Raw genomic sequence first — 24,637 nt, 5'->3', positions numbered from 1 at the left:
TGTGCTTGTTAGTCGCTACCTACAGAATCTCCCTGTTGTCATGGAGCTTGATGGGTTCTAGTTCTTGGTTAGACAGTTGGGACTACTATGTACTAGTGAGTGGTGCAGTGGCTCGTTTCTCCACACAATAAACTAAGAACCTACTTGGAGTCTGCCTCTCGTGGTTTCTTTGACAGACACAACAATGTACTTCTCTTTTAATGGATGTAGTGAGCATCATTTAGAATTGTGTTTTGCTTATAAAGATGTTTGTGAAAACTGAGTAGAATTCTGTGTTTTTCAGCCTATGAACTGGTTGTGAACATCATATAACAGAGGCTTATATATTATAAATAGATGATACCACACTATCCTTAAGTATTTTCATTTAACTTTGCAAACCAATATTAACGTTTGATTGGTTGATGTGTTTTAGGTGATGTTTGTGTACATTGGAGTGAGTTTGATTTCGAAACCTAACATACATTGTGGCCTGTGATTGTCTGTGGTAGGTTTCAGAGGTGGGTTCCCAGGGTAAGACCACTGCCCATAAAGACATTATCTTTCGTAAACATTGCAGCACCTGATTTTTGCACACAACATACAAAGAGGACTGTTGACCGAGATCTTCCTCCTACCAGTTTTTTTTTATGTGTTTAGCGTGATGCTTTTGGACACAGAAGTTGGTCTGCATTTTGTATGGTTCTTAAATTGTGGCCTATATGAACATGTGTGGTATGTTTGTCCGTTTTCCCAGCAGGGCAAAGACTCCACCCATGCATTAACGTGTGTTGTATGTTAGTCAGTTTTCCCAGCAGGGCAAATAATTCACCCATGCTTGTTTTATTGATGTGTTTAATTTTATGCTTGCCAACATTTTGATCATTTTTGCAGCCAACATAAATAACAACCTGCATATGTGAATGAGTGGCAGGTGTAATAATTAGGCTCTTCAGGGCGAGGACCGTGCTCATGGTGAGTTTGATGATGTGTTTAGTTTGATATTTTCAGAACACTGGACTAGATCTTATTTTCTGCACCCAACATATGTTGTGTGTTAGGTAGCACAAAGAAAATCTGGTAGTAGTGTTTCCTAATAGGAAATAACGGCACATCAAAGATTAAATGAATGTAAGATGACCATATATTATGGGCACAGTGAGGTCAGAATTGCCGTAAGTACAGCAGGGGTGCTCTAGCAACCAAACCCACTCACTACCAAGGAGTGGTAATAGCAGATCGAAACAAGCTGCTAATAAAAGTATCAAAGAAAGAAGGTCAGCGAAGCACTCCCAAATTATAATCATATGAAATCTAAGTAGTCAGAAGAATGTATAATTATACCCTTGTTCTGTAATTACACTGGATAATCAATGATATGAACCAATACATATATTCATTCAGACAAGATGACCCAATCACGATGTTCGTCTGTGTGTTAGGTAAGATGGATGTGCTCCCTATAGCAAGGGATATGCCAAGCTAAATTGGATACGCCTTGCCAGAAGTGAATGGTAATCGGAATGTGTGCATTCTGGGATCAATATGGCTGGAGAGAGAGAAAGTGTGTCTGTGAGTGTGTAGTCGATGTGAAATTTGGAACCAACTGAGGGTGGGCTTGGACAAACACCAAGTCTGTTGATTGCTTGCCTTTGATGTTAACATAGGAATTAGTGCCTGCTTGGGTCTCATTACGACTTGTGCTGTGAGTGTGTATCATAAATGGTAAGTCTGGGACCCTCAGAGTGTGTGTTTCAACATGCTGTTGATTGACATGTCTATGAGCATTGATCACATGGGCATTCAGATTTGGGAATATTATGCCCACTGTATTAAAAATGCAAAAAGAACAGATGATGGACAGAATGATGAAGAAATCAAACATTCACCACCAGTCACAGATCTGGGTTAAATCCAGTGTTTATTTGCTCACTCTACCACCCCAGTCTGGACTCAGCCATAAGCAAATTTTGATGCTTCTCCCAATGGGAACAGTCTGGTCTGAGCTGTCATGCCGGGTGCTCTCTGTCCTGGTATACCCTTCCCACCTAGGGAGACAATTGCAAAAAGAACAGATGATGGTTGGAATGGTTTCGTCCATAATCTGCTCTTTTTGCTTTTGTTGGATTCGAACTAGCCTGGCTGATGAGGGTCTTTGTCAGGACATTTAGTAGGGGCAACCTTGTGTGGTAACAAGAGGGTGTGATTAAATAAAAGATGTCTGGTGTGTTTTCTCTAACCCGTGTAGGTTTCATGCAGGAACTCACCTCGAGTCACATGAATAAAGGACTTCCATGGAGTTCATATGGAGGGAGAAAAGATGGCATTCCAGCATATCTTTCGGGTGTTCCAAATGAAGCAACCTTTAATCCATAGTGCATAGAAATCTTCATGTACTTGTGGTAAAATATACAAAAATTCATGCATTGTTGTGAATAAGTTATTTTCCTTGGTTGTGTTTTCTTTCATTTTGTGAGTTGTTGATCAGTTCTTCGTTTGAACTTGAAGTTTTCTTAGTTTTTGTTGTTTATATTCACTGAGGTTCACTGGGTTACCATATTAGAAAGAAATGTCATCCTAGAGGTGTGGCTAGGGAAATGAGCAACTCTTCCTCTGTGGACACTCAAAATTGGTTCGGAGGGCAGCTCCTCTTCCACTGGGATTGGTGTATGGCTGACTAGAGGGTAGCTATCTCAGTCTGTGACACTGTAGAACGTTTTGAAGTTAATTATGTTCTTGGGCACAACTCAGATGGCGATCCTGTAAGAGGAACACAACGCCTCCCAATACCAAAGGCCTTTGTCTCAGATGTGGGAGCAAGTTCACACCTCATCAAATTTGAGTCACCGGACGTTTTATTGTGGGTCTTGAAAGAGCAATCAATAAAGATGTCTTTAAATGTAGTACTTCTTTTGTCATAATTGCGGTGCTTCAAAGACAGAGGTCAAATTTCAGGCCATGTCTTTTGATAAACTGCTGCTTTTTCTTTTAACATGAGGATTGGTGCTTACATTTCCCTCTCTGACTCAGAGGAGTTTTTAAAGCGAACTATGAGTATCTTATGGGTGTTAAAAATTTATAGTAACCTACTCCAACTTTTAATTACTATACTAGGTACACACCTACTGAATGATACTAATTTTAACATATTGTATGAGTGGCTGTGTGACTGGATCCTTGTGTGTATGGGTGGGTGTGTGGCTCTATGTGTGTATAAGTGGATGTGTGAGAAGCAGTGTCAGTGAGTGAGATGCTGTGTGAGTGGCTATATTGGTGAATGAGTGAGTGTGTCAGTGGTTGAATGAGTGAGTGTGTCAGTGGTTGTATGGGTGAGTGAGTGGGTGTTTGGTTAAGTGAGTTGGTGTGGGAGTCGCTGTGTTGAGAGTGTCTGTGTGAAAGTCTGTATGGGCAAGGGAGAAGATGTATGAGTGCTTGTATGGATGTGTGAATGGGTATGTAAATGGTTGTGCAAGTAGGTGCTTGTATGGGTGCGTGAATGGCTTTGTTGAAAGGCTGTATGGTAAGTGGGTGGGTGAGTGACTGTGTAGGTAAATAAGTGGGTGTTTCAGTAGCAGTATGGGTGAGTGTGTGTCTATTTCAGTGGCTGTACAGGTGAGTGACTGGTTGTTTGAGTGGCTGTATGGGTGAGTGAATGGTTCTGGGGAACCAGGTTCAAGTCTTGGCATTGGCTATGGGAAAATAACTTAATCTTCATAATCACTTAAAATAAAATGTATCTGACCTATGGAACAGGTAATCCTTCTACGGTGAAAACAGCGTTTAGGTCCTTGTCACTCTAAGGACATGTTTTGCATTAAACTTTTACATGTCCTACTTTTAAATACCATGCATCCTGCCTTATTGGGCATTAATGGGTGAGGGTGAATAATAGGTCTTTAAAAGGAAGGTTTAGGCCTGTCAAAATGGATTATTTTGATAGCTCAAATCTGGAGTTTTAAAACTGCGCAGAGATTATATGGTAGTAAACATGCTGCCTAGTTTTGCACTCTAATCGTGGCACAATGTGTGTTGCAGTCCACTAGTGACATTTAACTTACCACCCTGGGCACACCTTGTAGCATATACGGGGGACTAGCAGATAAATTAAATAAGGCGGTTAAGAGTATAGCCAATTTTAACTTGTTTTAGAGGTCAGAGCACATGCAGTGGAGACGGGTTAGTAGAGTCCCAGCGCACAGAGTAAAAAAACAGCAGTAAAATCTAGCAAAAAATGGGGGGTCACCAAGCACAAAGGAACATTTTCCTAGAATAACAATAAAATTTCCAAGTGTCAAGAAAAGACTGTTCTGACAGCATGTGCAGTGCCTGGGTGGCCTAGGGTATAAAGACTCCGGTAGACTCCTTTAATGGTGGTGTTTCTTTAACTAACTAAGGTGCAAGGGCCAATATTTAGCATGCTTTAGGACCCATCAGACCATTGTTACCCCCCACTGAAAAGAGATTGCAGTATTGTTTCTTGATAACTTTGAAGTGCAGTTCCTGGTTTTTTTCCTAGGGGCTAGATTAAGTGCCATAAATCATCAACCACCTTGATAGAAAAAGTGTGTATATAATTTGAGATATTAAAAGCTTGGAGCAGTTCCATGATATGTTGGGGACAGTATTCTGTATGATATAATGATTTCTCTTGGGAGTCCGAGCATTGCTGGTCAGTGAGCATGGGTAATTTGTAAGAATAACATTTTCATAGTTAACGCTCAAGTATCAACTAGCACACAAAGAATTATTGGCAGCATAAGAAAAGCAAAGAAGGATCAAGAAATAGGAAAAGCACAGAGACTATGTTCTCCTAAAAAAAAAAATTGCACACCTTCTATCCACACAGAGGACTGACCTCTTTTGCTACTGCATTAATACGCTTCTAGTTGATATTATTAGACTAATACCACTCACTGGAGTTGGCAATTCAGTGAGTGGAAAAAGAAGAGCAGCAATGAGAGTGCACACTTTCCCTCATTCCCATTTGATTCATGGTCCTATAATCCTGGATGGATTGGGACAAAACCTCCTAAAACATCTCCTTCCCCTGGGAGTGTGGGGACCTAAAGATGAGACTTGTGCAAGGCGGTCTCTTAATAGATCCCTCTCATGTGTTAGAGATCTTAGGTAGAAAGGGAATGTGAGGCCAGTCGATGCATTTTGTCTGCTTCCCCCGAGTATAGATAAGAGATGGGGAAATAGAGGATGATGCCAGCTGAAACCATCTTTACTCCAATGAACAGAACAACAGGATGTGGAAAGAAATTCCAAGGCCACCATGCCGTGTGACAATTAAATAGGTGGTGACATGGTGTGAACATTAGAAATTTATTGCTCAGTTCATTTAAACATTAATATAATAACTACAGCGATTTGATAAAATCGCTATAAAATTTCCAATCAAGCAAAAATAAGAGCATTTGATATCAAATGGTGTGCAAAAGGCCAGATTTTACACCGTTCAAAAGCTGGAAAGAAATCCAGCGCAAAAATACATACAGAAACACCTCAAATACAAAGCTGCATTTCAGGAGAGTTCGACTCGAAGACCTGCCGTATCACAGTTGTCGATAAATCTAGGTGGGTGGAGCCAGCACGTGAAATTTGGTGGGGTTTGTAAATACAAACAGAGTGATGTCAAAGCAGAAAGCACCTGCCAGAAAACTTCACAGTATACAATTGCTAGTTATGATAGATTTAGGAATCGTTTTGGAAACCACGTACTACAATACATTTGTTCTCATAGCTCGGTAAATGGGACACACTGGCATTGATACTTCTCAGAGCTTTAAATGGGCAGGTGCTTCCAGGTACATGGTTCCTACACTTCTTTAATTTGAACGGGGGTGGGTGGGGTGTACCATATACACTTTGGACCTCCAAAGAGACGAGCGCTACATTAAAAGTAAACAAAGAAACATGTATATTTTGCAGTCATGAAAGGGACGTTCTTTAGCATGGGTAAGCTGGGCCAGGCCCAGAGTGTCAATATTCTGTGGGGCACATGGAGCTGTGTGCATAAAGGTTATGCCAACAGCAGCGCCCTTCTCATTTTGCAGCTGACCACATCGCACCCAGGGCGACAGCATCCTAGTGTTGTTTCCCTGCTGCAAGGAGAGATGAGCCCATCAGGCCACCATAGGAGGGGGGAAGGTGGGTCATCCCCCATAGTTTATGGTCTTGCGGTGTCAGGAGGGGAGCAGTGGACCAAGAGGGCTCATAAGGGGTCACCCCCCGGGGCAGGGCCTCTTTGGGTGGCCAGAGTTATGACTCGACGGACCTGTGGAAGACAGTGTGTGAGAGGTGAGCAGACGGCGGTGTAGGCCTCATTACGGTGAGCACACTGCTAGTAGGACCGTGGGGGGTGTCAGCATGGGGAAAAGGATATAGGGCAGGAACAAACCTAAATGCATTTGGGAATATCTAAACCCCAAGCCCAAACAAAATCCACACTGAACATCAACACCCCCACCACCTCCGTAATGTGCACCAAATCAATCGCGCCAAACTGCGGCACCAACTCAACGGCACTTCTTCCTAGGCAGTTTCCTCTATGCCTCCTGCCTGCAGCAGCGGGTAGCCTCCCCTCCCACCAACAAGCATAATTGCAAGGCGCGAGCAACAAAAAAGTTTGACCACATACAAAATAGGCCGCTGGGTATGCGGGGTCATCGGGCAGCAAGCCAGTGTTGCTGGCGGTTAAGGGGAAGCCGCTGGTGTTCCGTGATGTCACCCGCCCATCTATACCTCGCTCAACTTCTTCCTTGCCTGGGGCGGGGTTCGGATGGCAATCAATTAGTGCAGGCAGCAGCGGTTCCGCATGGCTATCTCGGGTGAAGCATAGTTGGTACCAGGCCGGCATCTGTGTTTTGAGGTGACGCCCGCCCACCCGCCACCCTCTTCATTCCGCGGGGGGTGCTATTAGGGAGCATGCAATTCTGCGCATAGCATGGTCTGCTCTGTGTTCAGTGACTTCCCCTCACCTCTTGGGTTGCTGCGGGGGCGGTACGCCCCTCCCCCTCCCATTTACAGGATGGGGATTCCCTGCAAGGCCAGCGGCTGTGGGGCAGCCACAGGTGTGCGTCGGTGGCGACGCCGCCACTGCTCCTTGGGCGTCAGGCATCATGGGTGGGCCTGCCTGCAGGGGCTTGGTGGTTGCGAGTGTGCACCCGTATTCCAGGCAACGGCCATTTTCACATGGCCGGAGACACGAGGGCGCCAGACGATTTTGGGTGGGGCTTAAGAGTACAAAGTGGCGGGGCCCTCATGGCAGGCGAGGACACGGCCATCTTTGTTTTAAAAAATAAAAAGGCCCACAACCGCCCAAAGGACTACTGGGGCGCCGACACGAATTCCTGCACCTCCCATGAGGTTACAGGTTAGGCTCTGGCACCCTTATGTGCCCGCTGAAGTACATCGCTTGCACCTCTCTTCTTCCGGATCGCCCAGTAACTCCGCTTAACTCCAACCTGCAACGATAAGTGAACACATTAAAAACCTCCACAAATCCCCTATACCAACACTCTGGGTTAGAGGCAAGGGAGGGAAAAGAGTGTCCTGACGAGCACACGACGGCGTCCTGGGCGGCAAAGAGGCCCTCCAACGTGGTGCTGAAACCTAAGTACCCACGGAGGCCCCTCCCCGCCGCCCTGGACGAGAATCTCGATCAGCCGCCTCCTCCAACCAGTGAGGAGGTGAAGCTAACTTCCTGCTGGGGGCGGGACAGCCCTCCGAGACTAGTGGCCCGCCCTCTCTATGGCCACTGCGTGGCCTCGGGCAGGCGCATAGTCACATCAGGGCCACAGGAAATCCCCCGCCCCCACATTCCCCAAACATGCAAAATAATACACAGACATCGTATTAGTTTGGGAAAATATTTGCTGCAGGTTTATTACATACAACATATGTAATGAAGGTGGGTAAACATTACGGGCGATCCCGGGCCGGCTGCATTCTCGCCACCTGCCCGCCTGTAGAGCCAAACAGCACAGTGGCGAACCACCCAACTACTGTACAATTAGAATATAAATACTGACACGCCCCTTGGCGTGACTAGGCAAACCCCCGGTTGCACAGGCCCACAACCGCCCAAAGGACTACTGGGGCGCCGACACGAATTCCTGCACCTCCCATGAGGTTACAGGTTAGGCTCTGGCACCCTTATGTGCCCGCTGAAGTACATCGTTTGCACCTCTCTTCTTCCGGATCGCCCAGTAACTCCGCCACAGCCTGTGCGGTGGTACCCGCTGCCGCACAGGCCCCCCCACCATTGCTACCTTTTCTACCTGCAACCTTTGCTGATGAGTGCTTCTTTCAAGTCGAGCAGGAGGAGGTCTAAGCCTACAGGCATGAGGGAACACCATCCTCCTCCAAATAACCCTTCACTTTGTCCTGACACATGTCAAGGTATAAACCGCCTAGACCCCTACGCTGGGTGAACCTTTTCATGGTACCACCACCATGCTTTCGGGGAAGAAAACGGCAATCTTTTCTCTGCAGAGCATCTAGTCAGTCAAGCTGAACAAGACCAGGACGACGGTAGAGCGGTGGACCCTTACCACCTCGCAGATACCTGATGCTGGCATGAACCTTACATGCCTAATGATACACCCAGGCCTCCTGCCACTATTGTCCAGCAGGAGGAAGTCTCTGCAATATTTGTTCTGCCGAGCATCTAGTCAGACAAACTGAACAAGACCAGGACGACGGTAGAACGGTGGACCCTTACCACCTCGCAGATACCTGATGCTGGCATGAACCTTACATGCCTAATGAGACACCCAGGCCTCCCGCCGCTATTGTCCAGCAGGAGGAGGTCGGAGCCTACAGGCGTGAGGTGTATACATGGAGAAAGTGTGCTTACAATGATGCTTGTGCAGCTAAACTCGATAGGGCACAGGGGCATAGAGGGATAAATCAAATTATACTATATCCCTGGGCGATGACTCTGCATATGCCACTACAGCATTGAACAGGTATTAACCGCAGGCATACCCTGCCCTCACGGGTTTAGTCTGGAAGCAGCTTAGGCCACGCTACCTGTAGATAGCTTGTCTGTGAGAATGACTGAAGACCACCACCAGGGATTGCTGGGACAGGAACCACGTGCCCCCGTAAGCTCCCGACCTGCAACATGACACGCCCGCTGACACCGCAAGCCCACTGAATTAGTCAGCAAATACACCAGGGAACGAATCCCTCTACAGCAATAGTGTAGACTAACCCTGGTTCTAGAGGTAACAACCCTGGAAAGAGCCCAAGCGATAAGGGGACCTCCCCATCTGATATCCTTCCCTGATCAGAACCATAGCAGGACCGGCGCATGACCCTGATACCCACCACATACCTTCGCACAAAGCATCAGCCGACTACACCCAGTAATGTACTACTTCTGCTGCAATGCTGAGTACAAAATACAACTGTAAACTGTGCCTAGTGTACGCTAGAGCAACTATCCTCAAGCAAAGTACAGCGGGCTATTTTAGGTGCTCGGTGCAAAATAGTATAGCTTGAGTGGTGGGCTCGCATTTAGGTAAACAGCCGATAACACATGGCCCCAGGAAGCCGGAGACTGCCAGCCCCTAACTGCTTAGGCCCGGAGACTGCATAGACCCTGCTGCCAACAAAAAATTGTTTGGCTAAAAGTTGACTGACAACCCCCGCCAAGGGATGAGTAAGCTGAACCAAGGAGTTCCACCTCTGAACTAAGCAGCATATACCCCCCGGGCAGAATCCCTCTACGGCAATAGTGAAAACTATCTCCAGTGCGTGCGGGAGGAGGGCAGGGAACCTATCCCTGCCAAAAGGCCGAAGCTGTTGCCCAAAACATACTAGCCGGCCAAGGCCACTCACGGTGACATAGTACTGTATAGATCCTACGCTGAGCACACTCTATTTACATGCGATTGAAAGGGGGGGGGGGGGGTCAGGCTATCCCTTTGAGCTAAAAAGTTGTGCAGCTGAGTTCCATGCGGCTCATACTCCGATCCCTGAGAGGCGCTATCAGCACGGCCAGTCATCTAGACCTGACTGAGCTATGTATCATAACCTACATTTTGCACGTCAATGCCTGCACCAGCATCACACTTATTCCAAGAAAAATGGCATAGCGAGCCCGAGCTGACAGACCGCCACGAGAGTGGTGGGTGTCCTGTACTGCTGCCCTCGAGGCTCATGCACCTAAACAGCCCCAACGCATGCATTATTCCTGAAAACAGAAACTATCGCAGGCCAAGGCCCAAGCACCACTGCTTCAGGGTGAGGCTGACGTGCATTGTGCATTCGTTTAAGCGCTTGTGCTTTTAACTCATAGAATACTGGCGATAATGCCGGGAATTACGGAGTATCTGTTCCCTGACTAGTGGGATATGCTTACCTTAAATGTAATATGACTAAAGGGGAACACAGCAGGCTCCACAAGCTCACATGCTTTACACCTGGAGACAGCTTGTTAGCTGCAAATTCTAAAATCGCATATCTGAAAAGCCCTGACACCACCCACATGAGGGATTGCTTCGACTGGTACAGGGTGCCACCAGGCATGGAGGCAACAACACCAAGCCAGCTCAAATTGGGAGGAGACCGACCACCATTACCTGACATAGGCATGCCCCCCGCCTACCGGGCGGTCAACACCTACCCTGCCTAGGGGCTGACCACCATTACCTGACATAGGCATGCCCCCCGCCTACCGGGCGGTCAACACCTACCCTGCCTAGGGGCTCCCAGGACCTGCTGACCATAGGGGAGATAAGAATCATGCTTGCAGGCGACAACATTGGCTAGCCCTCCCCCAGCGAGTGTGGCAAGGGCATACCTGAAAAATGGGGGGAGACTGGTAAGTAATAAGGTTGCAGTGCCTATGCTATACCCTGCCCCACGTAGCATGTCTGAGAAAGTACAGTAAGGGGCCTGCAAAACACGGGAACAGGCTACTGTCTCTAGCCATGCATGCTCCCCGGACTTGCACCCAGTTTGGTTCAGTGGAAACTTACTGACATGTAAAGCATATAGCCTCTACATGTATATTGAAGCTTATGTAATTACCCATAAGACACATGTCCTGCTGTACTGGCAGTAAGCACGAGGTTTGGGTGGTCCCCCAAGGTGGTTCCTGCATATGGGACAGGCTACCAGACAAAGGTCTGTCCGCCCTCGCATAACTATATGCGTTCACTGTAATGGGACCAGGCCCACAGAGCCACACCCTAACAAGGTACGGTCCGAATGACAGCAACCAGAAGCATGTCAACTACCTACATTCACAAAGGCGAGGGACAGGTGGCAAACGTATTACTTAATCTGGAGGTGAGTCAAATGATTGCCGCACTTTCACACACTAGACAGATAGCTATGGCGCAAACCAGCACTACGGATAGCCCCCACCCCGCACGGGTAGGGAGGTTCTCCAAGGTTGTTCCGCATAAGAAACAGAAGCTCCTGAGAAGGAGGCTGTCCCCTCTTCACCTAACAATAAGCGTCCACTGTAGTGGGCAAGGCCCTCAATGCCGCACTTAGCCAAGGGCATGTCTGATTGACAGCGACTAGAAGCAGGTCAACCACCTACATTCTCAAATAAGAGGGACAGGATTGCTTAACCTAAAATTAAGTAAGATGACTGCTGCACTGTTACCTTGCTCCAGACTTAACATGGCCTCGCTATTTATTCTAAGGAGCCACCAAATCTAGACTATATATTCCACTGGCCCATGCAAGGCCTCTCGTGGAGTTCAGTTGGTATGGAAGTCTGCCACAACAACATGTTGACAACATGCTACCCTCTCTCTGCGCTTGGACCGCTACTGAAACTGCACCCACCACATCTCTCATAAGACACCCCACTACATGCACCAAGTGGGAACAAATCTGAAATGCATAGGTTGCATAAGATGCATAGGTCCACTGAGCAACCAGACCCGGCTTCGGGTCCGTTCCTATTGTGAAGCGCACTGACACCTCCCTGCGGCGAGAGGCAGCAGGGAGGGGAAAGAAAATAAACCTCATCCCCATAAGTCCAGACCAACAGACAGCACAAGACAGGGGCACCTTCACACACTGAGAGCATCCTCCGCGAAACTTACGACTTTCCCAGGTGCCAGCATAGCCTGAAACACGAGAGCTCTGTGGTCAGAGCAACTAGCAGCATTGCCGTAAACTAACTAACAAGGAATACCCGGGAACGTGAAGTCTGTACAATGAGGAAATCCTCCTGTGCCCTGAATGCCAAGAGAGGTCTACAGCAGCTGAAAAGGAATGCCAAGTTTTGCCCATATGAGGCGTTAGGCGGAGCTGAACGTTCGCCTGCGAATGAGGCACCGAGAGCAATGCACCCGATATCGGGAAAGAAGAATAACGCAGCCAATACCCTGTGCATGTCCCCCCCCGCAGTCGGAGGAGAACAACGTGCACCCGTAACTGTAGAAGGTCCGGCTGCTGGACTCTGCGTGGGACGTCAACAAGCAACCACAGCTGCCCTTCCCAAACGAGGGCACGGCCCCCTTGTGGCACAGCCCCCAGGACCCTCCCGTAAGTGGAACATGAGAGGGCAGCCTGTGCTAACGGGAAGTTGATGGACAAACGGCTCCCCATGAAAATCTCTGCAACCTCTTGGGCGTAAGCATCATAGGCTCGTTAGCCAGATCCCCATCTGCATAGGGAGCCCGCCCTGACACCTTAACTGATATTGTGTCGTCTCATTGCATAGGGGAAAATAGGATCGCCGGCTTGTAACAGAATCAGAAAAGCAGATTACATATCCAGCCTCTGGACTGTAATTCCCGCCCGCGCCGCGTGGCAAACGACACATAGACCGTGCGCTCACCACTAAAATTATTCTCGAAACAGCCTTAAAACTGGCGCGACCACAGAGATCCATAACCCATTACAAATCCACATACCACTCCTAAAATGTGACGCCTACAATACCATATGCCAGGAAACCTTCCTTCGCATGTGACGCTAAACTTGCCAGGTGCGATTAGACCTTCCACCGCAAAGTCCCGGAGCATGGCCCCCCGAACAAGGAAAGTGAAGCACAAGATGGCCGCACCCGATCGTCCTTATCCAAGTGGTCAGAAATACTATGCCGCAACTGGGGTAAAAACTGGAAAGCTACAGACCGTGAGGTGCAAATACCCCGATCTCGGAGCCCCGGTAACCACAACAATTACAAAATCAATATCAGCCTTCTCTGGCCTGGAAGAAGCTGAACGACCCTCCGCGTGTACGAAATTTCTCCTGGGGACATGCAAAAGTCGGCCGTAAACCACAAACTTGATACTCTCTCGGGCAGTCCTGGGGAGAGCGGGGCCCGGGCCTAGTGGGGTGTGGGAACAAGAATCACCCCGACTGCTACATACACCCAAGACTAGAAGCTGCAGTTAATGAAAATAGCACTAAAGGCGCTCTCGGTGGTGGGGCTGATAGAGATGGGAATAATGACCTTCCTGTCCAGATGCCTTTACATTATCAAAAATTCGCTGCACAATACGGCATCAGCCCCACTAGATGAGCCACCCTCTGCATCAGCAAGCCCCCGAAGGCAGTTAGGGGAACGAAGTAATCGACAGCGCGGGGGGTGGGGGGTAGGTAGCAGGGAAGGCGCACCAGTTTCACATCCTTTTTTGCACACGGGGAGAGTAAGGGATGTGCCCAGAATCCCCGGAGTTAGAGCCTCGCGCCGGACTCGAACAAGGTTGACCCGTCTCAACGTCGACCGCTCTAGCCAATAAGCCACACCCTCTATTGAAGCCCCGAAGTGGACGAGCTCTGAAGGGGCCAGCTGCCATGTCCAGGAAATTGTGCCGCAGCACCACCTCGGGTGAAGAAGTGAAAATAACGAGTGGCCCGTTCGAGGATCAAGAACCTGCGACTTTGGCATGAAGGGCCCCATGTTCTAGCCCCGAAGTGGACGAGCTCTGAAGTGGCCAGCCGCCATGTCCAGGAAATTGTGCCACAGTCCAACCTCGGGTGTCGAAGTGAAAATAACGAGTGGCCCGTTCGAGGATCATGAACCTGCGACTTTTGGCATGAAGGGCCCCATGTTCTAACAACTGAGCAGACCAGACAGCACCGGGAGAAGCCCGCATCAAAGCCACTATGCGCAGATCCATATGGATCGCATCCCGACCAAAATCACGGCCAGAGTCCTTCAAAATCCAAACGCTCGCGCCCCTGCCAACCCCTGCAGGACGGAGACAGCGAAACAGAGGACCATCCGGGCCGTACGGCAACGCATGCCATGTGGAGGAGATGAGTACAATCTAAGCACCCACCACGGTGCACAACAGCATCTGCCCCTCAGAGTCCTCCCCTGACACCCCACCAGCGATAACTCATGCACCATCATAGTGTAAAATGGAATACCCCCTATAGATGAGCCGTGCCAGTGAAACCGCAAAGTCCAATTGCCCTGCCTCAAACGAAGAAGAGAAACCAAAATGGCCGCACCCGGGCGCCATTACCCATGTGTGTCGCACCCACATGTCGCCGTGCCCCAACTGAGCCAAGATGGCCGCACCCGGGCACCATTGCCCACGCGACATGCCTAGGGAGGCCCATCGCCATTCCGGGCCCCAGCACCGCAAAGCCGAAGCACCTGGTTAGAAGATCGAGCAGGACCCAAGCTCAGATATTATAAACACCCTCCCCAAACTGGCCGTGCAGAGGAAGGGAACCGCCATCCAAGCAGCGGGAAGGAAAACGTTATGGGGAGGAAACACTCTGGCGGGTACAAAACGCACAAACGTGACCCACATGAAATTGGCCCCGTTGCGTCCCCCAACATTTTCAAACCATCCCACAGAAGACAAAACGCCCCGCTATAACACCGGCAGCATACCGCTCTGCACTGCCCCCAATCAGCGGTAGATGAGCTTGGCGACGCATGCGATACCGCTAGGCACAGGGGATCACAAGCACTGCAAAACACCCCCCCCCCCATACTGGCCGTGAAGAGCAGGGAATATCGCCATCTAAGCAGCGGGAAAGAAAATGCCATGGGTATAAAACACTCTGGCGGGAACAAAACGCACAAACGTGACCCACAAGCCTCCGAACGCTTAAATTCACACTTAAAAGCGTGTTGAGGAAATTTAGTCTCCAAGGGCATCTGCCCAAACTCAGGCTCGAACCGGGAACCTACAGATCAAAGGTCTATCGCTCTGCGTACTGAGCTAATTCGGATGAACATCGTAGAATGGACCAGGGTCACACAAACACATTTTCCCGACCCGCAGCACAACGCTTAAGCGAAAGGTAATGCGCCCATACAAGAAGCGACCGGCCTTCGGTGCGCCGCTACCGGCCCCCCCTTAAAAAATCTTACTCCTGTCTAACATTTGTAATAAATGAAAACTCTAGTAGCCGCCTCGCCGCGACATGGCCTCCCCGAAGAATCAATGAGCATGTCTGCCTTCCTTACATTGAACGCCGGGGCACAAACAACAGGACGTAAACCCTCCCCCAGAGGGGGCAACTCACCGGCCATTATAACGAACCCGGCGACCACGGGAAACATCACCCCGACGCCAGACCGAGCTCCCCACTGCGACAAGCAGGGGGGACAAAGGAAATGTATGTCACCCCAGAAAGAGTGTCCCACAGCTTGTCGCACGACGTCCGGAGCGGCGGAAAAGAGTGTCCTGACGAGCACACGACGGCGTCCTGGGCGGCAAAGAGGCCCTCCAACGTGGTGCTGAAACCTAAGTACCCACGGAGGCCCCTCCCCGCCGCCCTGGACGAGAATCTCGATCAGCCGCCTCCTCCAACCAGTGAGGAGGTGAAGCTAACTTCCTGCTGGGGGCGGGACAGCCCTCCGAGACTAGTGGCCCGCCCTCTCTATGGCCACTGCGTGGCCTCGGGCAGGCGCAAAAAAGTTTGACCACATACAAAATTGGCCGCTGGGTATGCGGGGTCATCGGGCAGCAAGCCAGTGTTGCTGGCGGTTAAGGGGAAGCCGCTGGTGTTCCGTGATGTCACCCGCCCATCTATACCTCGCTCAACTTCTTCCTTGCCTGGGGCGGGGTTCGGATGGCAATCAATTAGTGCAGGCAGCAGCGGTTCCGGATGGCTATCTCGGGTGAAGCATAGTTGGTACCAGGCCGGCATCTGTGTTTTGAGGTGACGCCCGCCCACCCGCCACCCTCTTCATTCCGCGGGGGGTGCTATTAGGGAGCATGCAATTCTGCGCATAGCATGGTCTGCTCTGTGTTCAGTGACTTCCCCTCACCTCTTGGGTTGCTGCGGGGGCGGTACGCCCCTCCCCCTCCCATTTACAGGATGGGGATTCCCTGCAAGGCCAGCGGCTGTGGGGCAGCCACAGGTGTGCGTCGGTGGCGACGCCGCCACTGCTCCTTGGGCGTCAGGCATCATGGGTGGGCCTGCCTGCAGGGGCTTGGTGGTTGCGAGTGTGCACCCGTATTCCAGGCAACGGCCATTTTCACATGGCCGGAGACACGAGGGCGCCAGACGATTTTGGGTGGGGCTTAAGAGTACAAAGTGGCGGGGCCCTCATGGCAGGCGAGGACACGGCCATCTTTGTTTTAAAAAATAAAAAAGAGGAAGAGGATCGTAAGGGGCCAACCACGGAAGGAAGGAAGGCGGGACCAGCATATCAGTTCCGTCCTGCATCGTAAAAACCCCCCCAAAAAACATGGTTTTCTCAGCCAATTGATCCAAGCAAAAGGGCATTCATGTGGGCAAGGTGCAGGCTACGACCAGCGTTCAGGGAGCTTGGGGGGAATGAATAATAAATGTCTTCCTTACATTTCTGAATAATTTACATGGAAGGCATGCGGGTCAAGCAGATGATCTGAATTGGACGGTCCCTGCTATGGAGAGACGGCCAGAGTGAGTGGTAGGCAATAGCAATAATGTTTGTCAGTACGACGTGATATTTCAGGATGTCGTTTTAAGATAATAACAACCAGCTAAGGGTGTGCAGCTGGACTGTGAGAAAATGCGGGTTATTGATTTGTGTGAAAGTTTAATAAGAATGGAGGCTTTTCGGCCTACATTAAATTTCCATGTTAGTCATGGATCGTTTAAGCAGGAACTTAGTGTGTGTTCTGCTAGAAGCATTTGACCATCACTTCAATGCTAAAGAATACAATCAGGAAAACAAGCTGACAAGTTGAAAATCCGGCGGTTAAGCTGCATATGGGGTACATTGGGTGATTAGCAAGTACCTAATGAGCAGACATGTTAGCACCGGCAGGAGGGGTTATTATGTTGGGACGTAGCAGTGGGGTTTATCACAATGCTTTCTAGTGATTACATATAATATGCCAATGCTGCAATGGCTGGGGGTGGCGACCGGTTACGTTGTAGTATGGCTGACACCTTGGGCATCACGAAGGAGCCAAGGATTAACCGGTCATTTTTTCAGGCAAGGCTAAGCTGCATCTACAAAGACAGGAGGCTCTGGGTAATGGAGCAGGGTGAACCACAACGCACAAGGTGAGTAAGTAGGTTCGCTATACCAGGTAGTCCCCTGCTGCAGACAGGGAAGTATGTGCGGCAGGTTGGAGTATGGTCTGAGGCACCTTTCGCTGGGTGACATAGCAATATGCGTCTCAGCCGGGGGTTTGTTGTTAAGCAACGCTGTTTGTCAGGTGTCATCGGCTTAGACTGAGGAACGTGGATGATTTTATTAAACACTGCTTTATCTTACAGGTAGTTGTGGCTAACCATAGGGCACCATTCAGCAGCCGACATGCGATCGGGAGAGGCACGGCACATCCTGAGAGGAGAGACTGCTTAGCTAATAGACCGATTCAGGAACTAACAGAAGCCTTATTACCAAGGGTGCAGCAGGTATTGGGGGCAAGAGTATGGGGCAAATGCAGACCCAATGTGGTGCTAAGTTATTCTCACAACAGTCAGAAGGGCATAAGCCCATTATGAAATAGAGGTGTATTTTGTTTCATGTCGTGATAGGAGTTGAAGAATTCAGGCACAAATAACTTTCAGAAGGGCACAAGCCCATTATGGAAGTGGATGTTCACTGGTAACGCAATTCCCTAAGTCTCTATGCTGGTTTGTAAATGCGCTTCTGAAGGGAGCAAATCCAATATGAAGTTTGTAAATTCGGGTACAGCGAGCCAATGCCAAGTGGCCATCTATATACCAACCACTGATCCTGGTGTCACATTTCCTTGCACACAATGGTAAAAATGTCCTGTCTCAATTTCAGGTTTCTTTCACTCACCCACACGCAAGCTCGGAGTGATGAAGGACCACGGTTCCTTGTCGTTATTTTCTTCGGAGCCTAGCCACGAGGACGCCGAAGTATGGGCGAAGTTCATGGCCATGGGGCAGGCAAAAGAGCTGAAGTGGGCAAGATGTTGGTGATGCAGGAGGCGCAGCAACAAGCCGCATCGCTCACCTTGACAGATGCTGAGGGTTTACAACCAACTGCTTCTAGTCTTAACATCCAAAGTGTTCAAACTGTCAAAAAGAAGCGACCAGCAAGAGCAGCGGCTGGGGGAAAATTGAAGATGGCCAAGAAAAGAGATGGCGAGCAAGCGGGAATAGAAGCGCCGTCAACTTCCCAAGGGGAGAGCTCAGCAGAGGCAGGAAGGACAGTGGAGGACAAGACCCAGGTACTGGGGGACAGTGGTAACCCCACCGGGGAGGGACATGACCCACAGGCTAGCTTGCCGGTGGCGCAGAGGCAAACTAACCAACCAGCATAGGAGCTGGTTCCCAGCCTAACCCCGTGCGCATCTGGTCAGGGCCTGCAAGAAGGACTGGGTAAGATGATGGAAGCAATACAAAGCATCATGGCCTCTGTAAAATTGCTGGTTGGGACAAGCATAGGGCAGACTCCCAGCACCAATCAAACGAGTGTGAGTCAGGTGTGGGTGCAGGGACGCAGTCCTTCTTTGGAAGTGCGGGCAGAGTCCTCTTCTTTGGCAACGAGGGTTCAGGCACTGGTGTTGCAGACATTACGGCAGGTGCGAATAACAAGGGGGTTTTGATTCAGCATGATCCGCTGTTGCTGACTGGAAGGTCATCTTCGGCATAGAGAGTTCTTTTAGAAGCCAGAGAGAGGATTTGGAACAGGGAGCTCATTTACATTTTCTCATTGCTTACGTTCACCAAGGAAGGAGCAGACATCACGGTGTCAAGTAAGGATGTTGATAAACATAAGTGGAAGAGGAAGGTTAAACAGAGGAGACGATAGACAATTGGTTAGAGGCATTTGCCATGTAATCCTCAGTCATCATGGAGAAGTCCCCTGAACAGGGGCCTGCCCTGTGCAAATATAACCGGGTAATGTATCAGGAATACAAGTGTAATGGGGGCACAGGCTGTTTGAATTACGATAGAGAGTTCAGGCAAAAGATGGACCAGGCACCAGAGATGTGTTGGGATTGTTTGGGAGATTGAGCTCTGGGTACAATACATGGGTAATGGCAACATCAAGACAAGCAGAGACACCCCCTTCTTGAAGTACAAACAGACAAAACCATACTATTTTAAACAGTTTGGGCATTACTTTCGGGGCAGGGGCCCACAGAGGGGAAGGGGAGGCTATCAGCATAGGGCCAACAAAGCACGCAAGCTATACAACAATGGGGCATGCACTTGAGGCGCCACATGCAAATTAATCTACACCTGCTCCAAGTGTGCTGGATGGCACCCAGCAACCAGTTGCAGAGGAGGCAAGACCGATGGGCCAAGAAGCGCCATCGCCAGCGCAAAGCTGGCTTAATTGTTCTCATTCAAAACACTCCATTCTAGCACCATCCCCTATTTCCTTTCCCACCTTGACCCTTATCCTTAAGGAGTACCCTAGAGCAGCTGAGCGGGAATTGTTGTTCTAGGTTTTTAGTGAGGGCTTTAGGATCCCATATTCTGGACACACAGTTACAAGAGAGGCCAAGAATCTATGCTCAGCCATAGAAGCACCAGAGGTGGTCAGGGAAAAGCTGGAGAAGGAGTGCAATTTGGGGACGGTGGCAGGGACATTTGCCCAATCACCCCTTCCACATTCTATTGTGTCTCCTCTGGGGATCATGCCCAAAAATGAGCAGGGCAAGTACAGGATAATTCACCATCTCTCTTACCCCAAGGGATCATCAGTAAATGACTACCTGGATGACAGAGTGTGCTCAGTTTGCTACGCTTCATTCGACGAGGCAGTTGATTTGGTAAGAGCAGCAGGCGAGGGTGCTCTAATGGCAAAAGCGGATATTGAGTCTGCCTTCGGCCTCCTCCCAGGCCATCCAGATCGTTTTCACCTACTAGGTATGCGGTGGGACGGCCAGTATTTCTATGATAAATATATGCCCATGGGCTGGGCGGTGTCATGTTGCCTGTTTGAAGCATTTGCATGCCTCCTAGAGGGGGCATTGAGCAAGAGGAACCCCACCAGGGAGCACATAACATTATCTAGATGACTTCCTCTTCATCGGTAAGGCAGGTTCCAGGGAGTGCTGCGAGACCCTCTGTGCATTTCAACAACTTAGTCACTAGGGGTGTCCTTGGCCCCAGAGAAAAACCAGGGACCAACCGAATGTTTGACATTCTTGAGCATAGAAATAGATTCTACAGCAGGGATGTGCAAACTGCCAAAAGATAAGGTTGAGGCCCTTCAAATCAACCCCATGCAGGTCCTTAGCAGGAACAAAGCGATGCTGGCCAAAATTCAGAACTTGCTGAGCAGGCTAAACTTTGTGGCTAGGATCATACCAGCAAGTAGAATCTTTGCCAGGTGGCTTGCTAGGGCAACAGTGAAAGTAGAAAAATCCCACCACTTAGTGTGGCTTAGTGGGGGACTGAAAGATGACCTGCGCATGTGGCTGTCTTATCTGAATGACTTCAATGGGTCTCTGTTGTGGCGCACACCATGGTGCAGCAGTCAGCAGCTTCAGCTGTTCACTGATGCGTCTGGGAGAGAGGGTTTTGGTGCCATTCAAGGCAGAGACTGGTGTGCAGCGAAATGGCAGACTGCATGGAAGAAACATGGGCTTACAAAAAACATCACTGTTTTGGAAATGTTTCCAATTGTTTTGTCGCAACATCTATGGCCGCAAGTGCTAGCTAACAGAAGGATCACATTCTGGTCGGACAATATGGCTGGGTGTCGGCAGTTCAAGGAACTCCTCGTCGACACCTGGATCGCCCGTAAGCTAACAACCTGTGAAATCAAAATTGCGACAGTTTATCCACAAAAAGTGTCCCTCATTTATTATGTTGCACGTACTATATTGTTGTAATTTAAGGGTCCTCACAGTCTAAAAGGGCTAGGAGTGAAAACGCTATGCAGCTGGCCACACGCAGGGCGACATTAGAGGGGACAGCATCCTAGTATTGCTCCCCTGCTGCAAGTGTGGACAAGCCCATCAGGCCACCGTAGGAGGGGAAGGTGGGTCATCTCCCATAGTTTATGGCCTCTGGGTGTCAGGAGGGAAGGAGTGGACCAGGAGGGCTCATAATGGGTCACCTCCCGGGGCAGAGCCTCTTAGGGCAGCCAGCATTATCCACCCATCCTTACGGCATTTCATAGGAATAGGAGAGAATTTGGAGACGTTTACATAAAAGCGCATATATGCAATTGTACACTACATACTTTCTTTTACAGACATGCAAGTATCGTTGCAAGGCGGAGTTACAGGGCGATCCTAAAGCTTTAAAAAACTAGAATGCCTCCAGATAGTGGATCTTGGAGACTAAAAAGCAATTGCCTCAGGTCACTGGGAGTCATAACGGAGGTGCCTGGGATGACGCGACAGCGCTCCTTAATACCTCAAGGGACAGTTGAAATCCTGAGTAACTGTGGAGACTGGCCGGGGTCTCGCTCTGACTGGTCAGGAGCATGACACAAATTAAAGAGTAGGTTGGCAACCTACAGTAAGGAACGAGCTGTAAAAAATCCAACTGAGGTGGTGTGGAAAACACCAACAGGACAACTCCAGCTTTCTCAAGGTGGGTTTCGGCCGTTCAAGCAACTCATCATCGACACCCGGATCGCCCGTAAGCTAACCCAACCTGTATAATCAATAAACTTGCAACATAGTTTAGCCACAAAAAGTGTCACTCATTTATTATGTTGCATGCACTTTATTGTTGTAATTTAACCCCTTGGGCGCGGCCGGAATTTTGCCAAGGTGCGGAAAAATTCCACGCGTGCGCAGATCGAACGGCTTCTGCCCGTCCGAGGCATACGAGCTGCGCGGCTTCAGACGGCCGGGGGCCGTCCGACGCATGCTAGGGGTTAAGGGTCCTCACAGTCTAAAAGGGCTAGGGATGGCAACGCTATACTCCAGCCTTGTCCTTGTCTTTGTTTGTTCATTTATGTGCTAAACCAGCTGAAAGTGATTTCAGTCCTTCATTATTATACCCAGGTGGTGTTTTTACCACCCCTTAGCCCTCCCTTCACTCTCTGAACCCTGCTGACACACCACAAACAAAACGGTCATATTTATTTATTTATTTGTGCGATTTTATATAGCGCAAACTTTACCCGAAGGTGTCAGAGCGCTTTACATAGGACCCAGTTTCAAACATAAGGACTGAAGGTTACAAGCGGCAAATTTTTGACTTACATAAGAACCAGTTGAAAACATACGGACTTAGGATTACATGCGTTATGAAAAGGTACAAACAGAAAAAATTGCAAATGTACAAGAGATAAAGTCACACAAGGAGGAGATAAACTCTAGGCATATACTAGTGATATCTCTATCTACTTAGGGAGGGGATACACATGGATATACTCTAAGAGTCACATAGGAATGGTAGAGAGCACAGCGGACTACTGCATAAACTAGTGATTAGAGTTATCTCTATATACATAGGGAAGGGGTAATACTGGATATACTCTAAAAGTCACATAGGAATGGTAGAGAGCAAAGCGGACTACTGCATGTTCTAGTGATTAGAGTTATCTCTATATACATAGGGAAGGGATACAGATTTGTGCAATTTTATATAGCGCGAACTTTACCCGAAGGTGTCAGAGCGCTTTACATAGGATCCAGTTGAAAGCATAAGGACTGACGGTTACATGCGTAAAAAGATTGCATTACCTAATAAACAGTTGAAAGCATACAGACTTAGGATTACATGTGTTACAAAAAAGGTACAAACAGAAAAAATTGCAAATGTACAAGCGATAAAATCACACAAGGAGGATGTACAAATGGATATACTCGAGGCCTATACTAGTAATATCTCTATCAACATAGGGAGGGGATACACATGGATATACTCTAAAGGTCACATAGGAGACTAGTCGTTAGAGTTATCTTTATATACATAGGGAAGGGATACACATGGATATACTCTAACAGTCACATAGGAGACTAGTCGTTAGAGTTATCTCTATATACATAGGGAAGGGATATAACTGGATATACTCTAACAGTCACATAGGAATGGTGGAGAGCACAACGGTCTACAGCATATACTAGTGATTAGAGTTATCTCTATATACATAGGGAAGGGAAAGGACTGGATATACTCTAAGAGTCACAGAGAAGGGCAGGCACGTGAAATAAACAAGAGAGGGCAGCAGATAGTGGTGAATAAGACAGTGAGGAGTGTGTCAGAGGCAACAGGAGAGATGTGGTAAATGCTTTCTTTATCTTTTCCCTCTCTGCCACTATATCGGAATGTCCTGTGACATCATGGAATGTTTGAGTGCCTCACTGTGGTGAGATTGTCAGTTGGTCATCTCAAGCTGAGGAGCTAGTAGCTCTCTCCTGGTGGGGTTTACTCCTTGTAACTTACTATCCTGTAACTTGCCACCTAACTATCTACAAATAAAGAAGGATCTTCTACTATACTTAGACTGCGCATCATTGTTTGTGTACAACAATTTGGCGACGTTTTTTGGACTAACCTACGCTGCAAAGAAGGAATACTAGAACTCAGCTATAAGGAAACCAAGGACTGTCCTAGATTCAAGTAAGTTTATTTTCTGGACATCAGAGAAATGCCTAGTAAACCCCACCAGTGTCCTTTTCAACCAGGACAGCCTGCAACCTGGGCGTTTGTGCTGTTAGAGAGTCAACTGCCATCTCTCTGTCATCTGGAGACTGTTTGTTTCCAGCTACAAGAGCCACTGTCTCAGCGGGCTTGATCACCCTGTTGTACCTTCCGGCCTTCTTGTGTGCATTGACAGTTCGCTTCTACGACTGTGTATATTATGTGGTTTCACACAGTGTGGGCATTTCTTTTGAGCACTATTTGTGTTTGCTCTTATGGAAGTGCCCTAGCGCTGGCAGTACACTCTCAGGCACAGCAACCTTCGTCAGTGAAGTCACGTTTTTTTTTGTTGGTTTTTGAGGAATTTTGCCCTGAGTGTTATCTAACGTATTCAGAGTGTCGAAGGGACTTGGCCATTCTCGCAGTTATAAGTATGAGTGACCGCCCCTCCATCACTTTTGTGCCGGCATCCTTCAATTTGGAAAGGCAACACAGAGCACACGTACAACTTTGAAGGTGTGAGTGGCCGTCTCTCTATCATTTGTGCTAGCGTCTTACAGTTTAGAGATGCACACTGGACGAGCATGTGACTTTGAAGGCATAAGTTGCCTTCCCTCCATTACCGTTGATATGACATGTTCAAATTTTAAAATGCACACAAGCCGCGCACATCTTACCTCCTCACGAGCGGCACCCTGTCATATCTCTATGACGTCTGTCT

At 48.8% G+C, this 24,637-nt stretch overlaps 1 protein-coding gene and 1 pseudogene across 3 annotated transcripts in view; one reads left to right on the top strand and one right to left on the bottom strand.

Moving 5' to 3' along the window:
- The window catches only part of RWDD3 (RWD domain containing 3), a 424,436-nt gene that overhangs the window by 39,786 nt on the left and 360,013 nt on the right, over positions 1-24,637 (bottom strand). The gene's annotated exons all lie outside the window — the stretch shown is intronic.
- On the top strand, positions 18,270-19,696 carry LOC144818366 (uncharacterized; annotated as a pseudogene).

This window comes from Lissotriton helveticus, chromosome 1_1 (genome assembly GCF_964261635.1).
Source record: "Lissotriton helveticus chromosome 1_1, aLisHel1.1, whole genome shotgun sequence".
NCBI lineage: Eukaryota > Metazoa > Chordata > Amphibia > Caudata > Salamandridae > Lissotriton > Lissotriton helveticus.
This window is presented reverse-complemented; position numbering and strand designations above follow the sequence as displayed.